The sequence below is a fragment of the Muntiacus reevesi genome, chromosome 17 (assembly GCF_963930625.1).
Source record: "Muntiacus reevesi chromosome 17, mMunRee1.1, whole genome shotgun sequence".
In the NCBI taxonomy this organism is placed as follows: Eukaryota; Metazoa; Chordata; class Mammalia; order Artiodactyla; family Cervidae; genus Muntiacus; species Muntiacus reevesi.
In genome coordinates, this window is record NC_089265.1 from 45,444,822 (window position 1) to 45,469,747 (window position 24,926).

Below are 24,926 nucleotides of genomic sequence, written 5' to 3' on the forward strand. Positions count from 1 at the left end.
TTTAAAAAATTTTATTGTTGGAGTATAATCGCTTTATGATGCTGTGCTAGTTTCTGCAGTACAACCAAGCTAATCAGATATGTACACATACCCCCTGCCCTGCTGAGCCTCCCTCCCAGTCACCCCCTGCTCTCATCTTGCAACAAAGCTGTTCATCTAATTTAAAAAAAAAAAGGAAAAATTTAATCATTGAAGCATAGGGTTTGACGCTAACCAAAGACTTTTTCTCATTGGAATGGTAAACATGGGCTTTTAAGTAAATTCTCTGTGAAAACTAGCGCCCACATTGCAGCACTGATCTAGATAAATGTACTAATTCATTTTATTTAACAAATACATATTGAACACTTGCTCTGTGCCAGACACTGGGTTAGACCTAAGGGATTCTTCAGTGGAAAAAACAGACAAAAATCTCTGCTGCGTTTGAGCTTCCATTTCCGTGTGAGATAATAGTTCCTTGGGTTTCTGTTTGCTCATTTAATAGGATAAAAAATATTTTAAATAAATTTGGCATTTTCATTTATCCAGAAGCGATGAGCAAATTTCTGGGTCCTTAAAAACACTGATTTCATTTTTTATTTCATCTTACTCTTGGGGGAAATTTCATTAAGAATTCAGCTTTATCCAGCAATCCTGCTCCTGGGCATATATCCAGAAAAGAAAAATTCTAATGTGAAAAAATACATGCACCCCAATGTTCACAGCGGCACGATTTGCAATAACTAAGATGCAGAAGCATCCTAACTGTCCACTGAAAGATGAATGGATAAAGAACATGTCATGTCCACACACACACACAATGGGATATACTCAGCCATAACAAGAATGAAATAATGCCATTTGTAGCAACATGGATGGACCTAGAGATTATCATGCTAAGTGAAATCAGAGAAAGACAAAAACCATATGATATCACTTATATGTGGAATCCGTCCAAGTGCGAGGCATGAAACAGGGCATTCAAGGCCAGTGCACTCGATGTGGGGTGGGATGGGGAGGGAGGTGGGAGCGGGGTTCGGGATGGGGGACACATGTATACCCGTGACTGATTCATGTCAATGTATGGAAAAACCACCACAATATTGCAAAGTAATTAGCCTACAATTATAATAAATAAATTAATTTTTTTAAGGAAGAAAAATAAAAATATGATGCAAATGAATTTATTTACAAAACAGAAAGACTCACAGACATAGGAAACAAACCTGTGATTACTAGCGGAAAATGGGGATGGAGAAGGGATATGTTAGGCGTTTAGGATTAGCACATACAAACTAACATATATAAAACAGATAAATAACAAGGTCCTATCATGTAGCATAGGGAACTATATTCAATGTCTTATAATAAACCATAATGGAAAAGAATATGAAAAAAGTATATATGTGAATCACTGCTATACACTGGAAGTTAATACATTGTAAATCAACTATACTTTAGTTAAAAAATTAAAAATACGAAATTCAGTTTTGTTTATGGTCAATACTATTTATTCAGCACCCAATGCAGACAGAGTCTAACAGGTGGAAATTAAATATTTAAAGTGGTTTCTAGTTTAGCCTGCATCATTTTTCCCACTTACTTTTCTCTCTTTTTCTGAAAGTTCTTCCCTATCCTGTTCTTATAGAAATTTGAAAGCAAACAGCCTTTTAATGGGCATTTAATAATAACTAATATTTTTACAGTGATTTTTAGTTTCCAAAATATTTTATCATACATACTCTCTTTTGAGACAACCAGTAATCCTACTCGTAGGAGCTATTTCTACTTTGCTGTTGAGAAAACTAAGATTCAGAGATGGTAGGTAACCTACCTAAAGTTGTGCAGCTGTGAGGGGCACTTCTGGGATTCAACGTTTTTCTTTTTTCTTTTTTAGCAAGTAGTTTATTTGGGCAATGCTGGGACACAGGTGGGGAAGAGGAGAGTTAATACAGGGAAGAGAAGACAGCCAATACAATGTGTGTGATAAAGCCAGCTACCTCGGTGGATAACTGCAAGTTAATCTCACTGGGAAATCCTGGAAGCAATGCCCAATATATGCCCCAGAATTATCTCACTTGAGGGGCAAAGGACTGAAGTTCTCAAGCACCCACTCCTGAGAGTTGTGGACTGTTCCCTGGGACTTGTTAATATCCTGGCACATTGAGGCAACAGCAGTTTGTGGAAGGGAGAAAAGGCCCTCAGACATGGAGATGGCAGTGTGGGGCGCTGAGAATCCACCTTGGGAGGCTGGAGAGAGGAGGCAGCGATCCCGTTCTGTGATGCAAGGCCCAGTAACTGGGTGTCCTATGAAAACTGCCGCCTGAGCCCATTTCTCTAAGAAGGCCCCGTGGAACCCATGCTCCATCCTTCTTGACAGTGATAATTTCTGGCCTGATTCTTTTTCCCCCAATATATATATTTTATTGAAGTATAATTGACTTACAACATTTCAGATGCACAGAAAGGTTATTCAGGTATACATATACATATATATTATTTTTCAGACTGTTTTCCATTATAGGTTATTACAAGATATTGATAATACGTCCCTATACTATACAGTAAAACTTCATTGCTTGTCTTTTTAATTAGAAGTCTAGCATCCTATTCATACTGAATCAAACAAGTGGAATCAAAATGTCATAAATTTATTAAAGATTCATAATATTTCTAAAATATATTACACATACTATATATATATATATATATATATATATATACACAAAAAAGTTTTTCTATTATGTGTGAAAAGGGCTTGAGAAAGAGCATCAGAAAAAAAGAAGAGATGGAGAAATTGGAAAACAAACTAAATGAAATGGAAGCACTGACTATGAAATTTAAAAAGTGAAACAAACTAGATAAAAGATCATCATATAGTTGAGTTGTTTTCAAACATGGATGCTTGTTAGAAATGTATCTGGAGTTTTGGAGAAAAGAAGAGCAATACCTGGGCATTTGTATTAAAAAAAGAATTCCAGGATAATTCAAAGTTACATTTTCTGTATTCACATCTCAAGACCCTTCCTGACTGCCACCTTTTTCCTTTCTCTTTAGAAAATGACAATATCACCTGACTCTGGTGTTCTATCTTCTTGTTAAACATGCCCAAAGTCAGCCTGTCAAGAAAGTGTTTATAGTTATTAGGCAGATTTAGGCAAACTAGGATATTCTCTCCTTTAAACTTGAGTAAAATCCTGAGTCCTAGAGTCTAAAGGTTGATGAAATCAATAATTAACATCACTGGTACAAACTACACTCAAAGGCTACTTCCTGATTTATCTTCATCCCTAACCTAAACTACAAAAATGTATCAATATTAGGATAGGAATGGGAATTTCTTTCAAACACTCTACAATGAAGGCTATGTTAAGGTAAAGAATTTTAACACTGATTCTGGCATAACCACTGATCATCCATTAAAATAAAATATTAAACAAACTTTACTCCTAAAGGCTAGAAATGGCCAGCTTTAGGAAAAGAGAACTATTTCAATGTATGGGTTGGTTTTGAATGTGAGGCAGAGCTAGGCATTTATGCTGATGAGGGGATGTGCTATCAGGTAAGTATTTATAATTCATATTTTGTAATTCTGGGTGACTGTGTTTTATCATCACACACCTGCTGGTGACCACCTATGCGGTAACCAAGGTGGACCCTGGCTGGTCTATTCTGTGCTAGGGAGAGAACAGAACATGAGCAAGAAAGTGGAAAAAAAAGAGAACAGAAAGACGTGGGGTTGGTGGTACGCATAGTACCCATAGGCCAAACTCACACCACTGACTTCCCAGCCCTGGATTAAGAGGAGACAGAACTCAGAATGTCTATGTCCTTGTCCTTTATGTGGTTCCTGTCAGACTCTCATGTGTCCTGGGTCCAGCACAAACATTTGTGAGCCCCGAGTAAAAATACAAAGGAGATCCACATACCTTATGTCTAAATGTTTAAATGTTATAAATGGACAACTGGATAAATGGCATACCTTGGCAAATGAGCCTCTATAATGACCTAGAGGGCCAGGCTGGAAGTTAGAATTATTAGACTCCCCAAACCTGCTTGTTGGAGCACAGTGGCATAGGGAGAAGTGGGCTCTGACACTTGTCCAGCTCTCCCACCCATCCTAGCCCTATCCTCAACTCTGACCAGCTTTATGCCAACATTGTGGACACCCCAGACAGCCCACTGAGCTCACTACACAGGCAGCTGGTCCCTGGTTGCCCTATGGCCTAGGGTTTTTCCCACCAGTGGTGCCATCTACTCCTGCAAGGATAGACTTGGGATGAGGTCTGCAAAAGCCTTCAAAAGTGGCAGGAAGCCGTCTGGTCAAGTGGGGAGGGGACTGCTGGATTCCAGTTGGGCACAGCCCTTTGGCTCCAGGGATTCCTCATTCCATAAGCAGAGCTGTCTCATAGAGGAGCCAGAGCAGGACTCTCTAAATTATGTATCCCAGGACAGGGCCCCTCCTGCCTGGGTCTAAGAGTGATACTTCTGTGCGTTGGTGTCCACTACAATTTACTAATCCTGCAAAATGCACAGAATGTTCTCTTTCAACTAGCCTTGGAGGGAGGAACTGACATGACACCACCCAAAATGTGCAGCCATGCATGTGCTATCCTGCTGTTTCGGGTGGACTAGGTAAGTAAAACACAGTTCCCAGCATTCTGTGTGGTCAGACATCACCTAATAAAACTGTGCTTTTTAATTGTCCTTTTTTTCCTGTTTGACGTTTGCTGGTGGAGTGTTTAACTCAGAAACCACTAGGTCTTAATTTGTTTTCATCCACCATGGCTGGCTTCTTTTCTCCCATCTCATATTGAAATTTTAAACTAGCATCACCATTGGGTTCATGCAAAATTAATTGTACAGTTTCTCTGTTTGCTTGGATAACACAGAGCTTATAGTTCTAGACACTTTCAGGTTGTAATTATATAAAAACACACAGAAATACTGGTAATTTCTATTCTCCCTATTTTTAAAGCTGTTTAGAACAGGGCCTAGAACCAAGATACTGATTCCCTTCAGCCCTCAGGCAGCTGGTGAGGCCTGGCAGGAGGAGCTCAGCGACTACTGATCCATTTTCTAGAAACCTCCTTCATTTACTCCAATGTGTCATCAATATCTTACCATTTTCTAAATATGCGCTGAAGTTAAAGAGGTTTGGTAGCTTTGCAAAAGTATTTTCATTTTGACTGTATCTAGGGATACATATGGGCTTCCCTGGTAGCTCAGCTGGAAAAGAATCTGCCTGCAATGCAGGAGACCCAGGTTCAGTTCCTGGGTTGGGAAGATTCCCTAGAGAAGGAATAGGCTACCCACGCCAGTATTCCTGGGCTTCTCTGGTGGCTTGGATAGTAAAGAATCTGCCTGCAATGCGGGAAATCTGGATTTGATCCTTGGGTTGGGAGGATTCCCTAGAGAAGGGGATGCTGCCCACTCCAGTATTCTTGCCTGGAGAATTTCATGGGCAGAGGAGCCTGGTGGGCTACAGTCCACAGGGTCGTAAAGAGTCAGACATGACTGAGCAACTTTCACTCACAGGGTCACATGTATTCAGGGTCACTCTAAGTTACCTAAACAATATTGGTATTTCTTCCAATTTAGTCATTTACTCACTTACTCTTCTGAAATGCTTTTCCTCCCTCCTCCTATTTTCTCCCAGTCCCACTTATTCATTCATCAGTGTCTGTCTATGTTGTTCAATCATTAATTACCAAGCTTGTATAGTCAAGCTTGGTCATGAAGCCTTTCTTGACCACACTGATTAGTCACAGTCTCTCTTTCTCCCTCTTTGAGACTCATAATGCATTTGATTCCCACTATTGATTTTCATATAGCACCTTGTTATTTCAGTTCTATCTTTACATACATATGTCTAGTCTTCCCAATGAAATTATAGATCCTTGAAAGAAAACACTACTTATACAGTTCTGTACTTTTCACTCTACCTCCTGAAGTTCATTTAGCATCTAAATAAAATCTGTTGACTAGCTGATCATGACTACAGTAATAATATAAATCACTTACTGAGCACAGTGTTTAGAGCAGTCTGTGCAGAGTCAGACCGAACTGGACTGAATCCTTATTAACTATGCCATCTCAGGCTACTGACAACTATTACCCTATCTGTAAATCAGTATCAAAAGGGCACCTCTCTCAAAGGATTGTTTGAGAATGAAATGACATAATACCTAAAAAATTCCTAGAAGAGTTAGTATGTAGAGAATATTAGATGACAATGATAAGAATCAGAGGCTTTGAGGCATGGGGAGGAATTCTTTACATCTTTTATTCATTAATTCTTATTATAATTCTATGAAATAAGAACTGTTATTATACCTATTTTACAGATAGAAAAATCGAGGCTTAAGGAAGAAAAGTTTCCAGCCCAAGGTCACAGAAAAGGATCTGAAGTCCAGGCAATCTGACTGCAGAGCCACATCCTTAATCACTACAGGAATTAAGTGGCAAAGACAGCAGAATCGGAAACTAATGGCATTGCCCTCCTTAAGTCGCTGGTTGAAGAACCATGTTGGGAAAGTCCAAGAGTTGACATGTAAAGGAGTCCAGTGCCCCAAACTGGAATTGGGACTCAGAGTTGTCTGAGCCTGTGAGCACCCTGGTAGGAAGGGTTGCCGGAAATCAGTGCCAATGAGTGTCGGGGGTGGCGATGGGGGATGTTCTGGTGCCTGACCAGAAAGACTAGCGAAGGGAATAGAGTGTGGCATTTGGTTCTGAACCCTCTAGGGCAAGAGGATGCAGATGATGAAGCTGCTGTTTTCACAAGGGAAGCAGAGACACAGAGGTAAAAGCAGCGTGGCTGCAGACTCGGCCACAGGCCGTGATGCAGAGCTGGGCGCATGTCATGCTTCCCACTGTTAGGACCTGGCTGTTCTGCAATACAGTCTGCAGAGGGGGGTGGGCTGCCCGGGCATACTCAGCCCCAGGCAGGGCATCTTGGCACAGACATCTTGGGCTCACTGAAGGCTCAGGTGGGAGAGGCGGTAGAGAGGTTCCCCAAGCAGTGTCCTGGGCAGGAAAAGAGTGGAAGACCTGGAAAACCATGAACAACTATACGGTATCTTCTGGGACTTATATGGAGCTACATCCCAGCATTATGCAGACCAGTGTATGACTGTAAAGTTACTCTCTCTTATGGGTTGAATTGAATCCCTGTAAATTTGTATGCTGAAGTCCAACTCTCAAAACCTCAAAATGTGAAGTCAAGGCTTTTAAAAGAAGCAATTAAGTTGAAATGAAGCTGTCAGGGTGGACCCTAATCCAACATACTGGTGACCTTACAAGAAGAGGAAGAAATACCAGGGGTACATATGTGTATACAGGCAACCATGTGGAGAGGCAGCAAAAAGATAGCCAAAGAGAGAGCCCCTGAGGAACCAAACTGGCCAGCACCTTGACCTTGGACTTCTAGCTTCCAGGACTTTGAGAAAATAAATACTACAGTAAGTCCCCACAAATGAATGTGTTCCCTTCCAAGAGCATGATAATAAGTCCAAGAAAGTTAGCCGAGGTACCCAACTAACATAACTGTATTATAATAGCTCTGTAATACTTTTCACACAATACAAAAACAAACACACAAAATAAACATTTTGAATCTCACAGTGCAGTACCTTGAAGAGTGGAGCAGTACAGTACAACGGTTGGCATAAGGGGCTGGCATTGCGTGAACAGGCAAGAAGAGTTGCTGATTGAGAAGGTAGAGGAGGTGAGAGATGGCGGAGCTGAAGGATCGTCAGCGATAGGAGACAGAGGGCGAGCTGCAATTTCACTCACGCCTGACGTTGATGGAACACACATTCCCACCTTTGAAAGTTGGCAACTTGAAGGTCTGTATGTAGGAGACTTACTGTATTGTTTAAACTGCCCAGTCTGTGGTGGGATTTTGTTATGGCAGCCCTGGCAGACTCATACACTATCCCCAAGATCAGGTTCATGGCCTCAGGCTGGCAAGACCTGAAGCAACTTGACTGTGCGTCCGACTCTTTGCGACCCCATGGACTGCAGCCCGCCAGGCTCCTCTGTCCATGGGATTCTCCAGGCAAGAACACTGGAGTGAGTTGCCATGCCCTTCTCCAGGGGATCTTCCCAACCCAGGGATCCAACCCAGGTCTCCCACATCGCAGGCGGATTCTTTACCATCTGAGCCACCAGGAAGCGGGGAGCAACTTGAGTAGACCCACATTTAACTCTCAAAACATGAGACGCAGGTAAAATCATTCAAATTATATGTGTGTGTGTGTGTGTGTGTGTGTAAAATACAGAGCTAATATAATACAAATAATATTTACAAAGCAGGAAACCAAGGTTCAGAAATGGTAAACAGCCTGCCCTGGTAAACAGCCAGGATCACTTAGCTACTAAGTGATGGAGCCTGGATTCAAGTCCATGTCTTTGTGACTCCACAGTTTATACTCTACATGACATTACCTGTTTTCTCCCATGCTCTCAACCATGAAATATTTTACTCAGGTACTAATCACTATGGGATTAACAAGACTGGTACATCTCCCACCTACTTGATGATACAAAGAAAACCGGTGTTTCATTTATAAATTCACTGCAATTGACTCTGTGGTAAGAAAAAACCCAGAAAGATATGCTAGCAAAGGAGTATTTGAGTTTTCAAAAAAACCAACCAACCAAACAAAAAACCTAAATAGTTGCTGCTCCCTGCCATAAAATAATTCTATTAAAATGATGTACATTGGAGCCCAAAGAGTTAACTAGATCCACAGGCCTACTTCAGAGCATGTGTGTACTAAGCAAACAGGAGAAACAAAGGAAATGGGAGGAGAGAAGATAGGGCTTTCCATTTCTCAAAACTATGTCCTCATTGTTGTACCCCAGGGGTCTTATAGGGTTTGGAATACACGGGCTTTCGATTTATACTTCTTGACTTACTGAACAAACAAATGAGTGAACTTGATCCTCTAATGAGAAGAAAAAAAATTCTTAGGCCTTTTCAATGACCTAAATTCATCAAAGTATTTTGGGCTTTTCCTAATTTACTTTGTTTCATTTAATCAAATGAGATGGAACTTAAGAGGAAAGTAAAGACTAGAAGAATTAAGCCATAGACCAAAGCAGGGCAAAAAAGGTCCTGCCTGCATATTTGAATGGTGTAAGTGAAAATGAGTCTCCTAGTCATCCTGTATAGTCATCTCGGCAATCAGTTTCACACCACTGCCTTAGTGGCTGAGTTTGAATATATTTGTTTCAGGCAGATGTTCCTGGCCTGTGTGAAGTGAGCTACAATCAGATGCTGATAGTTCAGAGAACAGAATACATCGGTAAATGCAGGCCACAGTCATCTAAGTCTTGAAGACAGGATTTCTTCAGGATGATGACTTTTAAAAAAAATGTTTTTATTTATTTATTTTAATTAATCAATTTATTTTAATTGGGGGCTAATTACTTTACAATATTGTGGTGGTTTTTGCCATACATTGATATGACTCAGCCATGGGTATACATGTGTTCCCAATCCTGAACCCCCTTTCCTACCTCCCTCCCCATCCCATCCCTCTGGGTCATCGCAGTGGAGCAGCCCTGAGCACCCTGCCTCATGCATCGACCCTGGACTGGCCATCTATTTCACATATAATATACATGTTTCAATGCTATTCTCTCAAATCATCCCACCCTCACCTTCTCCCACCAAGTCCAAAAGTCTGTTCTTTACATCTGTGTCTCTTTTGCTGTCTTGCATATAGGGTCATCGTTACCATCTTTCAGGCTGATGACTTTTAAGAGCTGCCTTCAGAGTTTGCCTGTTATTTTAATTATGTTATTAAAAATAACTAATAGGCAGAGCACAGAGGATTTCTAGAGCAGTGAAACTATTCTGTATGAAACTATGGTGGTAGATACATGTTATACATTTGTTGAAATTCATAGAATGTACAAAACCAAGAGTGAACCCTAATTGTAAACTATGTACCTTAGGTGATGATGATATGTAGATGTGGATTCATCAGTTATTACAAGTGTCCCATTCTGGTGGGTGATGCTGACAATGAGGAGGGTTATCTATGTGTGGGGGTAGAGGATACATGGAGAGTCTCTGTACCTTCCTTCCAATTTTCCTATGAACCTAAAACTGCTCAAAAATTGTCTATTAAAAATTATCTGCTAAAAAAATAAATAATGCAAAAGATACCCCTCTTCCCCACCCTAATTGAAGAAAAAAAAAAGTGACTAGGAAGGTTATGAACGGGAAAACAAAGTGAGATATCCTTAAAGTTTTAAGGTACTATTCTAAAACCTATACTTTAGTACCCTTTACTATAATAAAATTCCCATGCACTCTACTCAAATTTTGGTATATTTCAGGACAAAGGAAGTGTTTTTTCCCCCTACATTGGGATATTGCAATTATTAATATGGCAACTAAAATATCTTGTTTTCTTTAGATATTACCTATTAGTATGAAAAATATAATAAATTAGGCTTTGTTACTTTGTATTGTCCCCCCAGTGTTCACTGGGGACAGAGATGCTTCAAGCAACTGAAAAAATTTTAACAAATAGTTTTTCCTCTTTTTTTCAGTAAACTCATCAAGTTGTTATTAATTTTTAGCTCTATGTGGGAAAATTTAATGAGCTTTCAATTACAATATTTCTATTTAACTTGCAAATGGAAGATACTACCTCCATCCTACTGTCTGCTATTATTATAAACACAGCTTTGAGTTTGAACAATCCAATGCTGATTAGAGGTTTTCAGCATTAAGCATTGGTCTCATTTCTAAAGTTTAACAAATAACACAATACATAATTCTCTGGCACGTCCAGTCCTTTTATGTCAGGCAGCTGAAGCTCTCTCTACTCGCATGACAAGCAAACAGAAAGCATACTATAATCAACTGAGCAGGCTATGATTAACTCTGCTCAGAGCTGTCTCCAAACTCCCTATATACTCCATAGTGGTTCTTAAGACAAAAATATGGCAAGGCATGTTTCTCCAAGGAAGAGATCACCACCAATTTAGAGCACCTGATGTTTCTTATTAAAAGTAAGCTACGGGAGTTGGTGATGGACAGGAAAGCCTGGTGTGCTGCAGTCTATGGGGGTCACAAAAAGTTGGACACTTTACAGACTGAGCGACTAAACTGATGTTTCTTATTTTTTAAGTTATTATGAATTGAATTAGCACAGGGTCTAGCCACAACCGTCTCTTGTGTATTATTTTCAGTTGCTTCTGCCACACAAAGCCAATCATTTGTGAGGTGCTGGCCTTTATAATGTGGTTGGGACCATTATGGTAATTAATTAATTGAGCAATAATACAGACAGTCCTTCCCATTATCCTGAAGTGGGACACATTCCAGTCACATCTGCGAAATCTGTAGATGCAGCAATTATTTCCATGTTTCTTGAGTGTCTTCAGATAGTCAACCAACATTAATAATGTGCTTGAAAATATGAAGTCACAGCTGGTAGCTCTGAACTCAGGGCATCTTCACAAGCTTGGTTACTTGCTCTCTTCATTGACAGCACATGTTTAAGTTGCAAATAGTAGGAATTGAGCAGCATTTCAGCTGTGTTCCCATGACAGACATTATCAACCATTTGGTGCCCCCTTAAGTCCAAAGTTCTAAGTGAGTTACACTATGCAAAGCCTTTAGACCACTCCAGTGACAAGATTAGAATTCTGTCTGACTCCAGAATCAATTCCAAACTACTTTGCTCTAATATCAGTAATGTCTTTCTTATCCCAAGCAAGATTGTCTTGTGGCTAACATGTTCCCCCCTCTGGGAAAACTATATCAGATGGATTAATAAAGTGGCTAAGAATAAAGAGGCTTATTTCTCAAGGCAATCTGTCCATGAGAGTCTCTGTAACCACCCACCCCCCACCTTGCAAAAGACCTAGGAAGTTAATATGTCTAGAGCATAACTAGATTAATTGAATTTCAAAACTTTAAATAATTTCTGGTGGTGCAGATACTGTGTGCCTTGCCACAGACGCCCCTTCCAGGACTGAAGGGGCCGTTTCTGGGAAGGATGTCAACTGAGTCCACAGGGCCGTTGTGCCCAATGTCACATCCCTCCCTTGGGCAGCCAGGGTCCAATGATCGGTTCATGCTTCCTTTTCCCAAATAAGAAAACTCTGAACCATTCCAGCTTCAGTGCTCCTTGTGAGGTCCACTAGACTTCTCTGTAGGACTAATACTTGCTCTTTCCAATCCTACTCCTTCCTGTTTCTTTCCTTTCACAGGTTTTGATCCTTAGAGTACTCCCTAATCAACAATTTACATACTAATTTCTACCTCACAGTCCACTTCCTGAAGAATCAACATACAATATCTGACTTTCCCTCTTCCTTACCTTATACAGACTATTGCTTTCTTGCAACTGGAATTAGCCAGTGGAGAATGTGTTAATCATATATATGTATGATTTGCACATGGAATTTCTGGGGATGTAGATCTTGCCTACTTTACAGTCTATATTCACTGAAAATCAAATATAGTTATAATTTCGTAAATGTTAACGGAACAGCAAAGGGTAAGCATGAAGTGGCTGGGCCAAAGCGGGAACAACACTCAGCTGTGGATGTGTTTGGTGGTGAAAGTAAAGTCCGATGCTGTGGAGAACAATGCTGCACAGGAACCTGGAATCTTAGGTCCATGAATCCAGGTAAATTGGACATGATCAAGCAGGAGATGGCAAAAGTGAACATCGACACCTTAGGAATCAGTGAACTAAAAAGGACAGGAATAGGCGAATTTAGTTCAGATGACCATTATATCTACTACTGTGGGCAAGAATCCTTTAGAAGAAATGGAGTGGTCCGCATAGTCAACAAGACAGTCCAAAATTCAGTACTTGGGTTCAATCTCAAAAATTACAGAATGATCTCGATTCATTTCCAGGGTAAACCATTCAACATTCCCCAACCACTAATGCTAAAGAAGCAGAAATTGATGGGTTCTATGAAGACCTCAAGACCTTCTAGAACTAACACCAAAAAAAAAATAAAGATGTCCTTTTCATCACAAGGGATTGGGATGCAAAAGTAGGAAGTCAAGATATACCCAGAATAACAGGCAGATTTGGTCTTGAAGTACAAAATGAAGCAGGGCAAAGGCCAACACAGTTTTGTCAAGAGAAAACGCTGGTCACCACAAACACTATTTTCCAGCAATCCAAGAGATGACTCTACACATGGACATCACCAGATGGTCAATATTGAAATCACACTGACATGTATCTTTGCAGCCAAAGATGGAGAAGCTCTATGCCGTCAGCAAAAACAAGACCTGGAGCTGACTGTGGCTCAGATCATGAACTCCTTATTGCAAAATTCAGGCTTAAGCTGAAGAAGGTAGGGAAAACCACTAGGGCATTCAGGTATAACCTAAATCAAATCCCTTATGGTTATACAGTGAAGGTAACAAATAGAGTCAAGGGATTAGATCTGGTAGACAGAGTGCCTAAAGAACTATGGACAGAGGATAATACCATTGTATAAGAGGCAATGACCAAAACCATACCAAAGAAAAAGAAATGCAAAAAGACAAAGTGCTTGTCTGACAAGGTTTTACAAATAGCTGAGGAAAGAAGAGAAGTGAAAGGCAAGGAAGAAAGGGAAAGATATACCCAGCTGAATGCAGTGTTCCATAGAATGGCAAGGAGGGATAAGGTCTTCTTAAATGAACAATGCAAAGAAATAGAGGAAAACAATAGAATGGGAAAGACTAGAGGTCTCTTCAAGAAAACTGTACATATCAAGGGACATTTCAGGCAAGTATGGGCATGATAAAGAACGGAAATGGTAAGGACCTAACAGAAGCAGAAGAGTTTAAGAAGAGGTGGCAAGAATACATAGCACTATACAAAAAAGGTCTTGGTCTTTAAGGCAATGCAGGGATAGGTTCAAGATAGTGGAATAGAAGGACATGTGCTCATCCCCTGTGAGAGCATGAAAATCGCAACTAGCTGTTGAACAAGCATCGACAGGAAGATGCTGGAACCCAACCAAAAAAGATACCCCGTGTCCAAAGACAAAGAAGAAGCTGCAGTGAGATGGTAGGAGAGGCACCAACAGGATAAAATCAAGTCCTACACCCACCAGGTAGGTCACCCACGAACTGGAGAACAATACCACCAAAGAAGTTCTCCCACTGTTGTTGTTGTGAAGGTTCTGAGCTTCACATCAGGCTTCCCAGCCTGGATATCTGGCAAAGGGACTGGGAACCTCCAGGGAACCTGCCTTTGAAGGCAAGCAGGGTTTGATTACAGGACTTCCACAAGACTGGGGGAACCAGAGACTCCATTTTTGGAGGGCACAAACAAAATCTTGTGTGCACAAAGATCCAAGTGAAAAGAGCAGTGACCCCATAGAGGGACTGAACCAGACCTGCTATTATTGGAGGGTCTTCTGTGGAGGTGTGGGTCAGCAGTGGCTTGTCGTGGGGATGGGGCCCTGGAAACAGCAGTCCTGGAAGGTGCCCCTTGGCATAAGTCCTCTTGGAGGTTACCATTAACCCTACCACAGAGCTTGCAGACCCCAGGGCTGGGTTGCCTCAGGCAAAACAACTAACAGGGAGGGAGTGCAACCCCACCCATCAGCAGATAATTGTATTAAAGTTTTACAGAGTTTGGCCCTGCCCACTAGAGCAAGAACTAGTTTTTCCCGCCACCAGTCCCTCCCATCAGGAAGCTCTAAGAGCTGTCAGAAGAAGCAAGAAGAACCACGATCCCATAGCTAGAACAAAAACCATATTACAGAAAGTTTATCAGAATGAAAATGCAGAAAGTTTTGTCCTAGTTGAAGGGACAAGCTAAAACCTCAGAAAAACAACCAAATGAAGTGGAGATAGGCAAACTTCCAGAAAAAGAATTCGGAATAATGATAGTGAAGATGATTCAGGATCTTGGAAACAGAGTGAAGAAGATGCAAGAAATGTTTACCGAAGACCTAGAAGAACTAAAGAACAGAGATGAACAATACACTAGAAGGAATCAATAACAGAATAACTGAGGCAGAAGAATGGATAAGTGACCTGGAGAACAGAGTGGTGGAAATCACTGCCACAGAACAGAATGTAGCAAAAAGAATGAAAAAATGGAGACAGCCTAAGAGACCCCTGGGACAACATTAAATGCACTAACATTTGCATTATAGGGATCCCAGAAGGAGAAAATGGAGTAGGACCTGAGAAAATATTTGAAGAGAAATATTTCCTAACATGGAAAAGGAACTAGCCAACCAAGTCCAGGAAGCACAGAGAGTCCTAGGCAGGATAAACCTAAAGAGGAACATACTGAGACATACAGTAATCAAAAAGATGACAATTAAAGACAAAGATAAAATACTAAAAGCAACAAGGGAAAAAACCACAAATGACCTACAAGGGAACTCCCGTAAGGTTATCAGCTGATTTCTCAATAGAAACTCTACAAGTCAGAAGGGAATGGCACAATATATTTAAAGTGATGAAAAGGAAGAACCTACAACCAAGAATAATCTACCCAGAAAGACTCTCATTCAAATCTGATGGAGAAATCAAAAGCTTTCCAGCCAAGCAAAACTAAGAGACTTCAACACCAACAAACCAGCTTTACAATAAATGCTAAAGCAACTTCTCTAGGCAGGAAACACAAGAGAAGGAAAAGACCTACAGAATATAAATCCAAAACAATTAAGAAAATGGTAATAGAATCATAAAAGTGAAAGTCGCTCAGTCATGTCTGACCCTTTGCGTTCCCATGGACTATACAGTCCATGGAATTCTCCAGGCCAGAATACTGGAGTGGGTAACCTTTCCCTTCTCCAGGGGATCTTCCCAACCCAAGAATAGAACCCAGGTCTCCCACATTATAGGTGGATTCTTTACCAGCTGACCCACAAGGGATATCAATAATCACTTTAAATGTAAATGGATTAAATGTACCAACCAAAAGACAGACTGGTGAGGCAGATGAAAACATATGCATGCATATCCTTCCACTTACCACATCACTTTACTTAAGCCTCAAACTGTATATATTTTATATTGTTAGGGTAATCTCTTTTCATTATTTTATTACAAATATTTTCTAATTTTCCTTGTTATGGCTTCTTAGATACACCCATCATTTCATAGTGGACATTTAATTATGAAATACATGTGATTTTTAAAAGTATCTTTGATATTTTCTCATTGAGATATTAATTTCTCACTTAAATGCTTTCTTCTCTCAAATAACCTTTTTTTTTTTCATTCTTCTAACTTTGTTGAGGCTTTCAATGGCTAAATCAAAGATCTCTTTTGGTAAATATATTGCACTTGAAAATATATGGGTTATTTTCAAGTTATCTTCTGATACTGATTCCTAACATAATTCCACACTGACAAGAAAACAGATTATATACAATTTCAATACCTTAATTTTTGCACCTTGTTTTATGTCCCTGGATATGTTCCAGTGTCTCCTGGTTTACAGTCTTATGGAAATTGAGTAGAATTTGTTGTGTGAAAATTGTATAAATCTTAACTATGTTAATTATGTTGAATTGGTTCATAGTGCTCTTCAGGTCTACTATATCTTAAATCCTTCTACTTCTCTGTATATTCATTCTATTAATTTTTGAGAGTCTGACATTAAAACTCCAACTAAAAATCTTAATTTATCTACTTCAAAAGTATCATAATATATACTGGAACTATATGTAATCTTGTTCTGTAATTTCCAAGTCTCCTGTAAATGTGTTACCATACTTTCATAATTAACAAAAAAAAAAGTCTTAACAGCCCAGATAACCATGATGGACTGGTCACTTACCTAGAGCTGGACATGCTGGAGTGTGAATTCAAGTGGGCCTTAGGAAGCATTACTATGAACAAAGCTAGTGGAGGTGGTGGAATTCCAACTTGGCTATTTAAAATTCTAAAAACAATGTCAAAGTGCTGCACTCAATATGCCAGCAAATTTGGAAAATACAGCAGTGGCCACAGGACTGGAAAAGACTAGCTTTCATTCCAAACCAAAAGAAGGGCAATGCCAAAGAATGTTCAAACTACCATCCAACTGGGCTCATTTCACAAGATAGCAAGTTTATGCTTAAAATCCTTCAAGCTAGGCTTCAGCACTACATGAACCAAGAATTTCCAGATGTACAAACTGGGTTTACAAAAGGCAGAGAAACTAGAGATCAAATTACCAACATTTGTTGGATTATGGAAAAAGCAACGGAGTTCTAGAAAAACTTCTGCTTCATTGACTACACAAAAGCCTTTGACTCTGTGGATCACAACAAACTGGAAAATCCTTAAAGAGATAGGAATACCAGACCACCTTACCTGCCTCCTAAGTCAAGAAGCAACAGTTAGAACTGGACATGGAACAACTGACTGGTTCAAAACTGGGAAAGGAGTACATCAAGGCTATATATTGTCACCCTGCTTTATTTAACTGATACATGGAGTACATCATGCAAAATGCTGGGCTGGATGAATCACAAGCTGGAATCAAGATTGACAGGAGAAATATCAACAACATTAGATATGCAGATGATACCACCCTAATGACAGAAAGTGAAGAGGAACTAAAGAGCTTCTTGATGAAGGTGAAAGAAGAGAGTGAAAAAGCCAACTTGAAACTCAACATTAAAAACTAAGATCAGGACATCTGGGCCCATCATTTTACAACAAATAGAAGGAGAGAATGTGGAAGCAGTGACTGATTATTTTCTTGGGCTCCAAAATCACAGATAGTGACTGCAGCCATGAAATTGAAAGACACTTTCTTCTTGGAAAAAAGGCTGACAAACCTAGGTAGTGTAATAAAAAGCAGAGACATCACTTTGCTGACAAAAGTCCATAGAGTCAAAGCTATGGTTTTTCCAGTAGTCATGTACAGATGTGAGAGTTGGACCATAAAGGAGGCTGAGCACCAAAGAATCAACACTTTTGGATTGTGGTGCTGGAGAAGATTCTTCAGAGTCCCTTGGACAGCAAGAAGATCAAGTCAATCAATCTGAAAGGAAATCAACCCCAAATATTCTTTGAAGGACTGATGCTGAAGCTGAAGCTCCAATACTTTGGCCACCTGATGCAAGGAGCCAATGGGAATCTTTCCAGTGAGAAAGACTGAGGGCAGGAGAATAAAGGGGTGATAGAGGATAAGATAGTTGGATAGCATCACTGACTCAATGGACATATATTTGAGCAAACTCCTGGAGATAGTGGAGGACAGAGGAGTCTGGCGTGCTACAGTCCATAGGGTTGCAGAGTAGGACAGGACTTAGCAACAACAACTGAACAGAAGAAGCTTCAGGGTAGGCTGGGGTAGTAAATATTATTACTCACATTAAGTGGTAAATATCTGATTAGGGGCTAACTAGTATTTTCAGGGGATTCTGAGTTAAATTCATTTGGAGTAGTATTATGCACAGGCAGCTACATTATAAACACTGGGAAATGCTGCATATTGATTTCCTTTGGGAATTGGGGTTTGGGGTTCGGGAGGGACTTTCCTGGTGGCTCAGTTGGGGTTGGGGAAACTTTTTGCAAAGTGAATAGTTTAAAACTTCTTTATTTCGAGAAATATTTGGAAAATGTCTTCCCATTATCTTTTAATTCTACACACAGAATTGTATTTGTTGGCCTTCTGGGTCCCTGTTTGATGGATCCAAAGTTAGAATTAGTTGAGAAAATTATTACTAGCAAGTAATGTTATTGTCAGTCTTAGGAATAATATAAGTCCTAATTAGCTGGGATCCTCTTGCCCCTTCAGATCTAGGGGAGATAGGCTCAACCCTCTACCCCATGTGGAAAGTTCAACGCATTCCTCAACAATTCCATGAATTTCTGGAGGGCTTGTGTTCTGTCAGCTCTGACTCCAAGTTACTCTCTGTTGAATTTGCTGAGTTTAAAGCTGATCTTTTCATCACCTCTTGTTTTCCTTATTCGTACTATGTCAGTACAATACAGAACCCAGTCTTCCTTTCTCCCGCCCTCCCTCTTGAGCGTGCACGCTCAGTCTCTTAAGTCATGTCCAGTCACGTCTGACTCTTTGTGATCCCATGGTCTGCACCCCACCAGGCTCCTCTGTCCATGAAAATTTCCAGGCAAGAGTTCTGGAGTTTCCATTCCATTATTCAGGGGATCTTCCCAACCCAGGGATCAAACCTGCTTCTCCTGCATTGGCAAGTAGATTCTTTACCACTGAATCACCTGGGAAGTCTCCCGCCTCCCCACCACACACACATACATAATATTACGATCCACACAAGGCATTCTTGTATGTAGTCAACTTTACTAGAGTTCTGAAAAGATGAAAGTCACACTGCAAAAACATGCGTATGATATCATTCCTGTTTTTTTAAAAATAAGTCTTTCATCCTTTTCAGCAACAATTGTCACTCTAGCCACCCTCTCCATTTCCCCCTCCTTGTGTGCCCATACTCTTTGAAAGAAGGGGAAAAAAATCCCCTCATTCACTTATAGAGAATAATTTAGCCCTAACAGACACATTTTGACTGCAAGTGGCAAAAAACCCAGTTCAAACCAGTTTACACAAGAGAATCTGTTGAGTCTTTTTAATGAAAGTCCAGAACCAGATCTTATTTCAGGCACCTCTGGATGCAGGAGCTCTACCCTGCCTGCAGATCAGCTTTCCTTCTTTCAGTTTGTTGACTCCATTCTCCCTGATACTGATTCCCTCTCAAATGTCTTTTGCTCACTGTGGTAAGATCATTGCACTAACTTTTCACATCTTGCAGCATTCAACACCAACTGAAACGTTGAGCCTGCCTCAATTCCAAAAGTCTCAGCAGTCTCACTGCATTGAATTGGCAGGAGTGAGTCACATGTCCATCCCTCTGCTTATCACTGTGGGTATGGGAATTTGGCATTCAGTTCAGTTCACTCAGTCGTGTCCAACTCTTTGCAACCCCATGGACTGCAGTACGCCAGGCCTCCCTGTCCATCACCAACTCTTGGAGCTTACTCAAACTCATGTCCATTGAGTTGGTGATGCCATCCAACCATCTTATCCTGTGTTGTCCCCTTCTCCTCCTACCTTCTATCTTTCTACTGGAAAAACCATAGCTTTGACTAGACGGACCTTTGTTGGCAAAGTAATGTCTCTGCTTTTTAATATGCTATCTAGGTTGGTCATAACTTTTCTTCCAAGGAGCAAGCATCTTTTAATTTCATGGCTGCAGTCACCATCTGCAGTGATTTTAGAGTCCCCCAAAATAAAGTCTCTCACTGTTTCCATTGTTTCCCATGAAGTGATGAGACCAGATGCCATGATTTTAGTTTTCTGAATGTTGAGTTTTAAGCCAACTTTTTCACTCTCCTCTTTCACTTTCATCAAGAGGCTCTTTAGTTCTTCTTCACTTTCTGCCATAAGGGTGGTGTCATCTGCATATCTGTGGTTATTGATATTTCTCCTGGCAATCTGCAGCATACTTATTGGCTTAAGCCTAGTTCCCATTATCCAACCCAGGAGCTCCAGGGGTGGGATTACTCTGATGAAGCACAGAGAAGGAATGACCAGCTTCTTAAAATAGGGGAAATTAGCTATGAGAACTACGGAATGGTGAAATGTCACAGAGCAACAGCCAAAAACATCAAGATCCAGTAAATGCTTGAGCCACCCCCATAGTCAGCTCAGGGCATCCCTTTGAATATCTAAGGCCTCCCTGAAGTTTTAAAATAATTGCCTTTCCAATTAAGTCTGTAGACAAAGGCCATCTTCCTACCCATTGATGGCTTAGAGTGGGAAAGTTCAGTTTTACAGATATTGTAAAACAGGTGCTAGAAATGTTCTATATCTTGATGGTAGTTAATTTACATGGGTGTGTACAGATGTAAAAATTCATTGAGATGTACACTTAAGATCTGTGTATTTCACCATATACTTGCTATTACACTTCAGTTAATACTGTTTTTTCTTTCTTTCAAGATGACCAACAAATGTCCAGTGTGATTTAGAGTGCAATAATCAAGCCACTTACCTTTGGTCTGCCTTTACACTGCCTTATTCACCCAGAGGTGAAGACATAGCTTAGCTGAGGTTACCAGGACAGAAAACCTAAATATGGATTTGGGCTCAGGTCTTAGTTGGAATTAATACAGTTGTGTCTGTCTGAAGTCTCTTTTGGGACTTCTATATCCCTCTGAAATTCAGTATATTTACATAAACAGGTAGAGGCTGAAAATAACCCAAAAGATAATGTCTATAATTAAGACTTCTACATATTTTCCTAAATTACTCAGGTGAACATATTCAAGGCAGAAAAACAGTTTGCCTTCTATCAAAAATAGAGTTAATCAAAATCATTAGGTTTCAGTGAAACGACCACATCAGATTTTCCCTAAGAGCAGGTTATAATGGACTTTGAATCCTGTACTAGCTTTATGACCTCAAACAAGTCACTTGATTGTGCCTGAGCTTCAGTTTCACATCTATAAAACAATAAGTAAGGTTCTTCTCTTCCAAGGCTGGGCTGAGAAACAGAGATGGCATGCATAAAAGGTTGTCATTAAATGATCAAGTCTCATTATTATTCTGATCCCCTCTGCCTATTGCTCTTGATAGAATTAGTTCAGTTCATTCGTATCGGATTCTTTGCGACCCCATGAACTGCAGCACGCCAGGCTTCCCAGTCCATCACCAACTCTTGGAGCTTGCTCAAACTCATGTCCATCAAGTCAGTGATGCCATCCAACCATCTTATCCCCTGTTGTCTCCTTCTTCTCCTGTCTCCAATCTTTCCCAGCATCAGGCTCTTTTCCAATGAGTCAGCTCTTCACATCAGGTGGCCAAAGTATTGGCGTTTCAACTTCAACATCAGTCCTTCCAATGAATATTTGATAGGATTAATTGCATTTTTTCAGTGACTCTTTTAAACTTACCTTCTAAGGATGGATTTTTTCCTTCATAATTACTTCTAAGGTTAAGTGATTCCAGGGTTTAATTTAACCACCCCTTCCATTTTGTCAATGTATTGGAACACCTTGCTTGAATTTCATCTTAACATTTTTCTGATGCTGTATCTATGTGGCTTCTTACCTTTCTAGCTTTTCTGAAGTTCAATTCTAATTCATTCTGCCTATAATATTATTCCTTTTGGGATAATAATTCCTTTTGGTGGTCCGGTGGCTAAGAATCGGTGCTCCCAATACAGGGGATGTGGATTTGATCCCTGATCAGGGGAACTAGATCCCACATACCACATCTAAGAGTTTGCATGCCACAACTAAAGATCCTGTGTGCCATAACTAAGACCCAGCACCGCCAAATAAACAAATTACATAATAAATATTTTTAAAAAATATAAAAAGATATTATTCCTTTTTAAACTTCATTATCAACTATGGCAACCTGAATAAGGGCACAGTGTCTTGACTCTTCTTCATCTGTTTCAATTATTGTATACTCTTTAACTGCACAAAAAAGATGAATAAGAAATAATTGTCGGTAAGGAGAAAGTGGCAATTTTCTTTTTGAAAGGTGAGATTATTCTTACATAAAGAAAAGCTAACTGTTTTTCATAAGCTTTGGGAGAGAATTATGAGAGAGAAGATTTAATGAGAGTTGTTAAGAATATTTTGCAATTAGTTCACTACCTTAGGTCGAGCAAGAAGAAAGTGTAATTTTAGGTACTTATATTTTTATCTAGTCCTTCTACAAGTTTGCTTCCTTTTACATGTGCTGAAACTAAGATTAAACTTGTCCAAGGTCACATGGTAAGCTACATGGAAGAGACATATTTGGTTAGCTGCTGCTGAGTCGCCAAATCATGTCTGATTCTTTGCAACCGCATAGACTGTAGCCCACCAGGCTCCTCTGTGCATGGGATTCTCCAGGCAAAAATACTGGAGTGGACTGCCATTTCCTTCTCCAGGGGATGTTCCCAACCCAGGTCTCCTGCATTGGCAGGCAGATTCTTTACCACTGCGCCACCTGGAAATCCCACATTTGGATAGAGATGCATCTAAAGTTAATGCTTGTGCTTTTGCCAAAAGATATTTTTCAGAGGCCCTTATCTGGTAGGGTTTGGTGGATCTTTTATCTCAGCTAAAGATGAGATAAACTTTGGAACTAGAATACAGATTTGCTTCTGCACATGCTTCTGTACATTTACATGGCTTCTGTACAGATTTCACATATTTCCTTTAACCAGACTGTAAATCAGGAGGGAAGAAACAAAGGAAGGAAACAAAGGAAGAAAAATGATCACTGTTCTCTTCTTCTACTGAGGACTGCTTAAGAGGAATAATAATGTATAAAAGGCCAGTTTTAGATTGCTTACAAAGGAACTTCTATTACTTATAAAGACGGTATCCTAGAAAGAGGGCTACTCAGTGTAAGCATGGACCACCAAGCAATTAATAGAATTGCCTTAATGAAAATTATGGTGTCTAAGATCTAAAATCAACAATTGCCACCTTCTAGGACAGTAAGAACCTGGATTCAAAAGCCTTTTGGAAAAGTATGATTTTTATAATGTAATTACTTCTGTTAACATTAATTTAAGTGTAAAATTGAAAACTTAAGATAATCTCAGTATGTCTTCATGGGGACACATCTGTGTTATAGTTAGTACAAACACAAATGGCCAGAATGACACAGTTACCAACATTTAAACATGCTAACATGAACATGACTAATATCACTGACATGTTGTGATATATTCAGACATTTATTAAATTATCATATTGCTAGGAAAAATGCATGACTAAAAGTAGATAACAGCGCCTTCCCCTTCCTTCCTTCTCCATTCTTTGGGAAAAGCAGACATTGTTATTCACTATGGAGTCAAAGATGATCCTTTTTCTAGATTCAGAGGCCCTGGAAAGTGTTACTGGGTCAGGGAGTGACTCAGATTTACGGTCCAAACAAGTTCCTACTGTGAGTGGCTGTATATGTTGCAACTTTACCATCCCTGCTGCTGAATCGCAGCTGCTACTATTGCATTTCTGGGATTTTTTTCCCTGCTTCTCATCTATGGTTCCCCAGATTCATTGCTCAAGATTAACAAAATATAACACACAAAGATCAAAGTTCAGCTTTGAAATATAAAAGCATTACGTCCAAATATTACAAACAAGGTCAGCAATAAATCATGTTGGAAAGAGGCAGAAAGTCATGAACGTAAGACAAAAGATTATAAACCATAATTCACAGCATGGAGCCCTACCATCCTAAGAGAAGTAACTAAAAAGCAACAATAAGAGTAAAGGCAATGACAACAAGTAAAGTAGGTCAGGGATCTGAGGTTTTTAAGTAAAATGGCAAAATGTCCAGAGGAAAGGACACAGGGGGAAAGGTCACAAGCCCAGACAGTCTAACTGGGTATCATTGTAATGATGGCTTGCTCACTTAATGTTTTTCATCTTGGTAAATGCAACGCTTATTATAATTCTAGCTTTGGTTGGTTGGTTGGTTCTCAAAGGTCACTCTAGGAAGTGTGATATCAGTTATTTAGAGGACCCTAAGAATAAAATCTCACGTGTTCAGTTAAAGATGCTCCTAACATCTTAAAGGAAAACCACTGAAAATCTTAAAGCAGGAAGAGTAAACTTACATTGAGTTCTTACGGGATCACGTGGCAATGTGGCATCATCCAGTCTTCTCTCAATACATGGTAGCAAATCACTGACACAAAAAGAAGAATGATTTACTGAAGGCTAGAGAGAAGCCATAACTACAAATCTAAATGTCAGATTTCTAGGTCAAGTCCAAAGTTAATAGTGGTTTCAAACTACTAGTGATAGTATATCATATTTTTCTTGTGATGAAACATAATTACAATGTATTAATATTTGCAAATCACACTGAGGCTCTCAGATATAATGAAGTGATAAGTAACTAAATATTACATGAATAATTACACAATTAATGCCTCTGAAATTATGGATTGTAAATTGGAAAACCCTAATTGCTTTATAGGACCCAGGCCTATAGACAATATTGGAAGTG